At 43.9% G+C, this 10,028-nt stretch overlaps 2 pseudogenes; both read left to right on the top strand.

The window, feature by feature from the left end:
• The first annotated feature begins 355 nt into the window (after positions 1-355).
• Positions 356-2,647, top strand: LOC149326320 (uncharacterized; annotated as a pseudogene).
• Positions 2,648-2,924: 277 nt separating this feature from the next.
• Positions 2,925-9,749, top strand: LOC149326319 (uncharacterized; annotated as a pseudogene).
• Positions 9,750-10,028: the final 279 nt, after the last annotated feature.

The raw sequence follows: 10,028 nt of genomic DNA, 5'->3' as shown, positions 1-10,028 counted from the left end.
TGTAGTTAAAGAAAAATTATTCAAGAATTGGTAGAGCGACTGCTCCGGTGAAGCGGTGGTCCCGGGTTCGAACCCCGGACCAGGACGAATTTTTCTTTAACTATGAAGTTTCTGAGAAAGCTGTATAGCTTTCCTTTGTAGCCGTATGGCTGCGCTCGGCTGGATGCCAATAAGTGATTACTCCCTTATTACAAATCTACTCCACCTTGGGGAATTCCCCTAATAACATTTGACTATTGCGCAATTTAATTTCAACCTAAAGAGTAATTTTCATACCTCTGTTCTTGCTTGGTGCCTTAAAAGAATAGTGTGCTCAGTAACACATTAAATTTTACACTGCTAAGAGTCTTTCAACATGTATAACGTGAGCAGCATTTTTTCAAGTTACAGCCTATGACCAACTATAACATCATGACCTCCCCACCAAAGTTAATATTATAGGAATAAATTCTGTTCAGTTGAAGCGAGAATCCTTTGAGCAGTGGTTGTCGTTGGTGTCATAATCAGAGAGGAATTAGCTATAAAATGATTTTTGTTGCTTGAGCTTTAGGCTCAGTAGATTAACTTTCTGTTGTGTCATATCAATTTAGAACATATTGATTTTTTAAGGACTATGAGAAATTGGCTGTAATTTAACTTTTTGTTGCAAGAGTTTCAATAAAGTTTGTGTAAGTTGACTTTCTATTTGGTAATATCAGTCAAGAACATTTATTACAGATACCTCAAGGGCCCTTGGGTGAGGGCATTACATGAGGGGTACTGACTTTAATCACTCGTGAGGAATCAGCTGCAAGTTGATTTTTTTAGTTGTAGTAAATTAACTGTCTAATGGGCCACACCAATCAAGAACTTATTGACTTTTTAATGACCCGCAAAAAATCTGCTAGGAATTCATTTTTGGTTGCTTGAGTTTTAATTAGATTTTAGTCGAATAACTTTCTATTGGCTCATTTCAGTCAAAAACATATTGACTTTTTATAAGCTATGCTCACTAGAATTTGAGTATTAATAGACTTTTTCTAGACTCCATAAATACTCTAAACAGTTAATTGCAACTCATGATTTTGTTCACAGCGCAACAATAATGGGAAAGACGAAAGAGTAACACAGACAAGCGCTATCAACTAATTTTTATTGAAGAACAGAAGGAGTATATATAGAAACACTTATCAAGCACACAGACGTTTTCTGGAAGGCACATGGGAGTTCAGATACCTCAGTTCCCTCTCGGATAAGGCAATGGAAGGGCTGCTGATACATAAACTGCCTTTCTGGTGAATATAAAAGGCCTCCATTATCTCGCGTGTGACCTTATCGCTGTGTCGGAACGGGTCTTTCCCATTACTGTTGCGCTGTGAACAAAATCATGAATACTTACCAACTCGCCCAAATTTCTGCCTTGCTAATTGCAACTCAGATTTCATTTTCGTAAGGTTTTACCAAAATCCTCAACGACCTCTTTGATGCATTAAATGTCAAGTTGCCTTCACAGGGAATTCGACATGGCTCCAAAATATACAGGTAATGCATCATCAAGTTATTCGGCATGGAAAATTTTGCCATTAAACTTAACACACTGCTGTCCCCACCAAAACATTTGATCACCACCTTCTTTGCTCTAATCATTTTTTGGAGTTGCTTGACGTCACCACGAGAATTGCTGTCCGGAAGGGCTTCAAGCTTTTTGCATCGCAGCTCACTACTGAATCCCTGCGTGTGACACTTGTCAGTACTTGACATCATCCGCTACCTTCTAGATCAAGGTGCCCACTACGTCCTGACATCTAAGCTCAATCCTTTGGAGGTCAGGGCATGAGTAGTTTCTTTTCTTTACTTTAAGGTGGTGATGTGTTCAGTAAAACTCAACAGCCTTGCATACTTTTCAGCGCCACTTCAGGCTGGTGCGCTTATTTGGAGGTGACGAATTGCATCCAACAGTCGTGAACTTCATGTAGATATTCCGACTGCTCAGCCTCTACGTACCTATGAAGACAGGTCTGCGTGAAAGCATAGAGGGTGCACCGAGTAGTGTGCTTGTCAGTGTCCAAGAGACATTGAAGAAATCGAGTGAAGAACACCACAGGAAGCAAGCTCACCTGCACGAGCTGATCGAGTCCAGAATGCTTGAATTAACTTCAGAAGCTAACAGCTTGCCCCAACGCAGTGGCAGTGACGACATGTACTTCAAGGCAGAAGTAGATGAAAGTGTTCTGTACTACCTATTAGGCTATATGGTGCATAACTTCTCCAAGACCACAACTTGGTCTGCCTGCATCGAAGATGTCAGCTCTCCAATGCCAGTTGCTGGCAGTGACTCATACCTTAGAGTGTGCAGGAACTTTAAGCAAGGGTGCCTAAAGGATCCCTCCACGAAGATGCTAAATTTTTGTAATACTGTAAACAGCAATGTCAGCTTCTTTGAAACTAGTTCCCATTCTCGGGGATATTTTTTTGGGAAGTGCTAGATGAACTGGAGTTGGAAAATCTTGCTCATCTTGGGTGTGCAGAGCATAGGTCCACTTTTATATGCCAGGTGCTGAATTTTCTCATAGTCACCCGCATGCATTTCTACGCAAGAGACGTGAATTGCCGCCTTGAAAACAGTGAAAACGTCGCCGTCGCAAACAAAAAAGTTCGCCTTTTGTAAGTCCTGTATGTAGTGAACGGGGTACCTGTCCGGAATGGTGCGGGCGTTGCGGGCACAGTAGTCCCCACAGGGCCGCCAGCCATCGCCTTCTTTGGGACAAGGTGAAGTGGTGAGGCCCATGGGCCGTCAGAGCGGCGGGCGATTCCCTAACGGAGCATCGCTTCGAACTCTGCTTTGACTATGCGCATGTGGTCCAGGGCAAGGTGACAGGCGCGGCAGAAAATAGGGGGGCCGGGGGTGGTCCGGATGTAGTGCACAGTGGTGTGCTGCACATCAAATGGCAACCAGCTGGGGCGTCGAACCGGGAATCGTAGCGGGTCCGGTCTTGCGTGATGTGTGCGAGGGAGAACTGGGCCTCGACTTGTGCGAACCATACCTCGGGTGTGTCAGCCCAAAACGGCGGAAGCTTGACAGCGACACGCCAGACATGCGGGGCAGCGTGCGGGATGCCGTCTGCTGGGGTTTTGACGTCCTCGGCGGAGCTGGCGGGATGCTGCTGCACGGAAGCATTGAGTAGGCCGTGCCGTTCCTGAAGCCATTGCTCTTGCTCGTCCTTTCTCTGGGTCACCAAACGTGGGATGTCGTTTCTGCTGAAGGACAAATCCCTACATGAAAACGTAACAACTGTTTATTCGATTAGCGATGGCAGCGGACGAGCATACCAATGCTGCTCGTCTCGGTAGCGGTAGCTGCTCGTCTCGGTAGCGGTCAATTTCACTGCGCTAACGGTTGGAGTAGTTTATCGCCCACCAAATTCTGATTTAAAAGCATTACAATACTTGTGAGACATAATTTCCGAGGCTTCCGCTCACACTTTGCTGCTCGGGGGAGACTTCAATCTTCCCGATTTGCTTTGGCACGATGGCTCAAGCGCAAGCGGAACTAGCGGTCGTATTAACTTGGAAATTGAAATTGAAAAGAAATTGAAAAGATTTATTTGAGCAGAGCAGTTACAGCATCTGCTGCAGGGGCAGAGGCTAAAGGCTGTGGCGCCTGACGAGGCCTCTGTCCCTCTGCAGTCGACGGAAGCGCAATACAAATTTCAGCATAACAAGAAAGTAAGTCACATAATTAAAACAAATATGGGTAAAATATGCCATTATAATCACAACATTAACACAGTATGATGAGTCCAAAAATATGCAAGGATATTATACAGAGATTTTGTTCAGTATACAATACATTGAAGGACACTTATAACAAAAATAAAGTGAAAAACCATGGTACAAGAGAAGGATACATCCTGTGTATCCATGTCATAGGCACTCGTCACTCCCCGTACAAAACACCTGATATCATTAGGACATTTTTAATGTGCTTTTTGAATGTGCTAATATTAGATGCGAAATTCAAGTTACCTTCAAGTTTATTAAGAATTGAAGCGATTATATAAGGAACTGTTTGTTTACCGTAATTGGTTCTAGTTTTTGGCATGCGTCTTTTATTGTGTCGGAAAGGATATGTAGAGTTTTCTTCCCTGTCGCAAATGTGCAGCTTCCGGAGTTGTACGAACTGAAGTAGTTTATAGTAGTATAGCTGGTCGGCCCTCAGCATTTTATATTTTAAGAACAAAGGAGAAGTTTGTAGGAGCTGGTAACGTCCATAATAATTTTCATAACAACGTAATATCTTTTTCTGCAGTATTATGAACTTATTGTAATTACCTTTTGTTGTGGTTCCCCACACCATCATCCCATATATTAGTTTTGAATAGAACAGGGAGTTGTACAACAGTTGTTTTAGCCATAGAGGAATTATGTGCCCTACTTTGTATAAACATCCTACGGTTCGTGCTAGTTCAATTGTTAGATGATTCACATGTGGCGTCCATGACAATTCTTCCTGGAACCATACGCCAAGGAATTTTTGTTCTTTAACCGAGGAAAGACATTGGTCATCAAACTTAAGTGTTATTGTATTGTGCAGTGGTTTGTTAACTGGGCGAAATACGATAAATGTTGTCTTTTTTGAATTCAGTTCTAGCATATTTTCCTTCAGCCAGCTGGACAGGTGCACTAGGTAGTTATTTACTTTGGTTTCGAGCGCTGTTATCTCATGCGATGTGAAAAAAATATTAGTGTCATCTGCATACATAATGATCTCTGGTGATTCAGGTATCTTCACAATATCATTAATATACGCGAGGAAGAGCAACGGTCCTAATATCGATCCCTGTGGGACACCCTGAGTTAGTTTTAACTGTGATGAACTTGAGCCATTAATGAGTACTATTTGATAGCGATCATAAAGATAAGACGATAGAAGTTGCAGGGCAACACCACTTACACCGTACATAGATAATTTGTGTAGTAAGATGTTGTATTGGATAGAATCGAATGCCTTTTTAATATCGAGAAAAAGTCCTACTGTGTATTTTTGATCCTCTATGTTAGAAATTATTTTATCCTTAATGTATAACAAAGCCTGCTCCGTTGATTTCCCTTTTCGAAAACCATATTGACTTTCTGTAATAATGTTATGTTTATCAAAAAATGACACTAATCGGCTATGAATGACACCTTCAAAAATTTTTGAAAGCGTTGGCAGGACGGATATAGGGCGGTAATTTGCTAGGTTTTCAGGGCCCGCGCCTTTATATATTGGGGTGACTCTTGCTACCTTTAACTTCTGTGGAAAGACTCCTGTGGACAACGTAAGATTTATAATAAAGGCCAAACTAACGGATATCACAGCGGATATACACTTCAACTCAATCGGGCCGATGACATCGATTCCAGCAGCAGCATTATTTTTAAGCTTGTTTATTAACATTTCTACTTCGTGAGGAGTTGTTGGGCGCATATAAATTGACTCGCATAACGGTGCTATGGTCGATACTGACTGATCAGTGCAATTCTTTGTTGTACAGGCATTCGAGCCTACTTTAATAATATAGCTATAGCTAATATAGCTAATATAATGAAGAATATAGCTGATACGTTTGAGCTGCTACAACATGTAGATAGGCCAACTCGCGATAAACATATTTTAGGTCTACTGTTTTGCAATTCACCTAATCTTGTGACTTCTGTGAACGTGATTCCGGGTATAATTGAACATTTTGCAGTCATGGCGAATGTAAACTCAGAAGTGTACCGCCGGAAAACGTGCTGAAAGGACGGTGTATTTTTTTGAAAAAGGTGACTATCCCAGTATGTCTGAAAAGCTTCTTGATCACTTGCCTGTATTTGAGTGCTTGGCGGAAGAATGTGATGTGCATGAGTTGTGGTTAATGTTTAAAAATATATTACTCGAGCTCACAGATATGTTTGTACCGAACACCAAATCATCAAGGCTTAAGAAAAGAAGGAAACAATGGGTGACAGGACAAATCATGTCGCTTATTAGGAGGAGAAAGTGTGCACTTCGCGTATTCAAAAAAACTAAATCAGTTCTTCACTTTACAAAACTTTCTGAACTAACCAGTGAATACAAAGTGAGTATAATATAGGCAGAGGACAACTACTTTTCGAGACTCAACGAAAACATGAAAGAAAACCCCAAATTATTTTGGACGTATATTAAGGAATGCGGGTCTGAATCACTAGGAATCAGTGAATTAGTTTATAATGGTCAGGTCCTCTCGGACGATGAAGACAAGGCAACGTGTCTTAATGACTACTTTCAATCTGTATATTTACCGACACATGACTCAAACACTGTACCGCCTGTGAGCAATGTCCCTCTAATGCAGTCAGTAGAAATTAGTGTAGGTGGTATTCAGAGGCTGTTAGAAAATGTTGACGAAAGTAAAGCTATTGGGCCTGATGGTATTTCACCACGTATTCTTAAAAGGGGCTCGGTATCGATTTCACGTTATCTCTATTTGATTTACAACAAATCGTTGGCAACAGGCAATTTACCGGATGACTGGAAAATTGCTCACGTGGTTCCTGTTCACAAGGGTGGTCCCAAAAAAGAAGTTGGTAATCATAGACCCATATCACTAACATCAATAGCATGTAAGATTCTTGAACATATCCTATATACAGAGGTAATAAGACACATAACTCAAAACAAATTGTTAATTGAAGAACAGCATGGGTTTCGCAAAGGGTTGTCTTGCACGACCCAGTTAGTCGAGTTTTATCACGACTTAGCATCAGGTGTTGACGTGGGGGGACAAATTTACTGTGCTTTTTTAGATTTTCACAAAGCTTTTGATACAGTGTCACACTCACTCCTTGTTAACAAGCTTCATTTATTAAATATTCACTCTTCTGTACTTAAATGGATTCAAAATTATTTGTTTCAGCGGCGACAATGTGTCGTTTTAAAAGGGAAATGTTCAGGCTATGTAAATGTTACATCGGGCGTTCCGCAAGGCTCGGTTTTGGGACCACTCTTGTTCTTGGATTATGTAAACGACATTTCTGATGGAATTTCATCTTCTGTGCGGTTATTTGCCGATGACTGCGTTGTGTACAGGAAAATTGTTACTGACAACGATATTTCATGCTTACAAACAGACCTAACAAGAATTGAATCATGGTGTTCCACTTGGAAAATGAATTTAAATGTCAAAAAGTGCATTCATGTTTGTTTTACTAGAAAGAAAAAACCAACTGATTCTCGATACATGATTAACAACGAACTAATACGTAAAGAGGCAGCGAATAAGTATTTAGGCATAACGCTGGCATCTGATTGTTCCTGGAACGCGCACATTGATGACTTGGTACACAGGGCAAGTAGAGCACTGAATTTTATACAATGCAATTTGCGATGTTCGCATGTCAATTTAAAAAACACAGCTTATCTGAGTTGCGTGAGACCTATTTTGGAGTATGGCTGTGCGGTTTGGGACCCTTCGAACAAGACGCTCACTGAGCACATTGAACGAATCCAAAACCGTGCAGCCAGGTTTGTCTTAGGACGATTCCAAAGGCGGGATAGCGTAAGTGCCATGAAGAATGAGCTCAACTGGGAACTACTTGCTTCTCGCTGAAGAAAACTAAGACAAACTCTTGCACACAATATTTCATAATAAAACCGGTATTAATAGAGAAACCTATCTGAAAGAGCCTCATTATGTTTCCAGGCGCACAGACCATAGTCTCAAAATTCGTGAGTATCACTCGAGGACTGGCACTTACGCAAACTCCTGTTTTGTTAAAACAATTGGCGAATGGAATAGACTCAGTGAAATGCAGGTGTGCTGTACTCACGAGGATGAATTTTTTTCAATGCTGTAACCCCCCTGCTGTAACGCCTATGGGCGCTGCGGGGTAACCTCTGAATAAAGAATGAATAAAGAAAAAAAGAAAAAAAAGCTGCCGTTCGACTTCCACCTTCGAAAATATAACATTGGCGACGAGGATGCTGTGAACGTAACCCCCAGCCCCTCTACACCATCCGGACCCGCCCGCCATGAGCTCCACCGGGCTTGCTCCGCCACCATTCTTCCTTGTGCCGCCCGGCTGTCCGTCACTGCCATGGGAGCAGTGGGAGCAGATGTTCAACATGTACTTGCTGGAATCCGGGGCCGCTGCATTCAAGCCGGAGCAACGCAAGGCTATTCTTTTGCATTGTTTGGGGGCGGAGGGCCAGCGTGTTTATCATACGCTGCATGCAGGGACCAACGCCGCAGCACCGGCAACGCCAAGTCCCGCAGCCGCAGCACTCACCGATGACAAGGCTGTCGTGGCCCCTCCTGACGAATACGACTCTGCCCTCGCCGCATTACGGCGCCAGTTTTCGACGTCGTGCAACGTTATCGTCGAGCGCCATTGTTTTCACAGCGCCATTGTTTTCAAAACACAGGCGAGTCCGCTCATGGCTTCGTTGCCGCTCTACGGGATCTAGCGTCACATTGTTCTTTTGCTTCTCAAGATGAGGCTCTGCGGGATCAGTTCGTTGCCGGCGTAGCTTCCAATCGCATACGTGAGCGGTTACTGCTCGAAGGTTCTACACTGTCATTCCAGCATTTAGTTCGAATTGCACTTCAGTTTGAGCAGGCGGCTGAAGAGCTAAAGGAGCTTTCTGTTTCGGTCGAGGCAATTTCATTGCGGCAGCATTGTAAACCATCCTCGCATCTTTCACAAAAATCCCCGCAGGGAGGCGTCTGCAGCATGCAGACGTTGGTGAGTGGCGACACCACGGGGTTAACCCGAGCATCCGCAGGGACATCCCCGCAGGGGGATGATGGTGAACAATACGTCACCACGGACCCGAGCATCCGCGCTTAGCCGTGCGTGGCATCGCCGTGTCCGGGGAAAAGGGGATCCTGGTGGTTGAGCCGATGACGAGCGTTTGGACCCTTAAGGCCCCTCGGCGGAGGCAACACACCACTTTGGCCCCAGCTTCCTGTAGACGGCACCTCTGGCCTGACCCAACCGGAGGAAATCGGCAGTCGCCTTTTCCTGTCCTCCCCTCTATCTTTCACTTTCCTATTTCCTTTCTTACAACTTTCCTGTATCCTCCTCTCTTCTTCGTTTTTTCCTCTTTTTCCTGGCGGCGAGGGTTAACCGTGTGTGACCAACTACCCTGAGTTGAGTCATATTAGGTTATAGTTAAGGCGTTAAGGAGGACTTATAGTTAAGTTATAGTTAAGGAGGACTTGGCAGCAGCGGCAGCAAGCCGTGAACACCATTTGAAAAACTGCTCTTTTGCAGTGCCGTCTACTTCGAGGCCCCACCGAACGTGCATTCGAAGCGCTGCGTCGACTTCTGGCTCTACATTTCACGGATCCGCCCCAGTGATGAGGGATTTCCTGGCAAGAAGTCATCTGCACATGCGCACCCAGCCAGCTCGACCCAACAAAAAGCGCAACATCTTCGGCCACCCGTCACTTGGAAGCAGCGGCAGCAAGCCGTGAACACCATTTGAAAAACTGCTCTTTTGCAGTGCCGTCTACTTCGAGGCCCCACCGAACGTGCATTCGAAGCGCTGCGTCGACTTCTGGCTCTACATTTCACGGATCCGCCCCAGTGACGAGGGATTTCCTGGCAAGAAGTCATCTGCACATGCGCACCCAGCCAGCTCGACCCAACAAAAAGCGGAGCATCTTCGGCCACCCGTCACTTGGCAGCAGCGGCAGCAAGCCGTGAACACCATTTGAAAAACTGCTCTTTTGCAGGTTAGTAGCCCTATGTTTCCATAATATCTATTTTAACAGTATTTCTGCTGCTGCTGCTGCTGCTGCCATTTGCTGACATTTGTTGACATTTGCTATGCTTTTTGCATTACTGAGATTCATTATGCGAGTACTTCTGTACAATTCAAGCAATGTCTGATTCCTGTAGCACGTGTGGTGTGGTCATCTCTGAGGATGAGCCATTTGTGGAATGTTCCAAATGCGACAGCAACTATCACTTTGGAAAATGTGCTGGTCTTACTGAAAAGACCTTCAAATCGAAGTATGAGGCCACAAAGAAAGCGT

This window comes from Amblyomma mixtum, chromosome 10, assembly GCF_055824585.1.
Source record: "Amblyomma mixtum isolate Tamu chromosome 10, ASM5582458v1, whole genome shotgun sequence".
Taxonomy (NCBI): Eukaryota; Metazoa; Arthropoda; class Arachnida; order Ixodida; family Ixodidae; genus Amblyomma; species Amblyomma mixtum.
The sequence above is the reverse complement of the archived record's forward strand: the minus strand, read 5'-3'. Positions and strand labels throughout refer to the sequence as shown.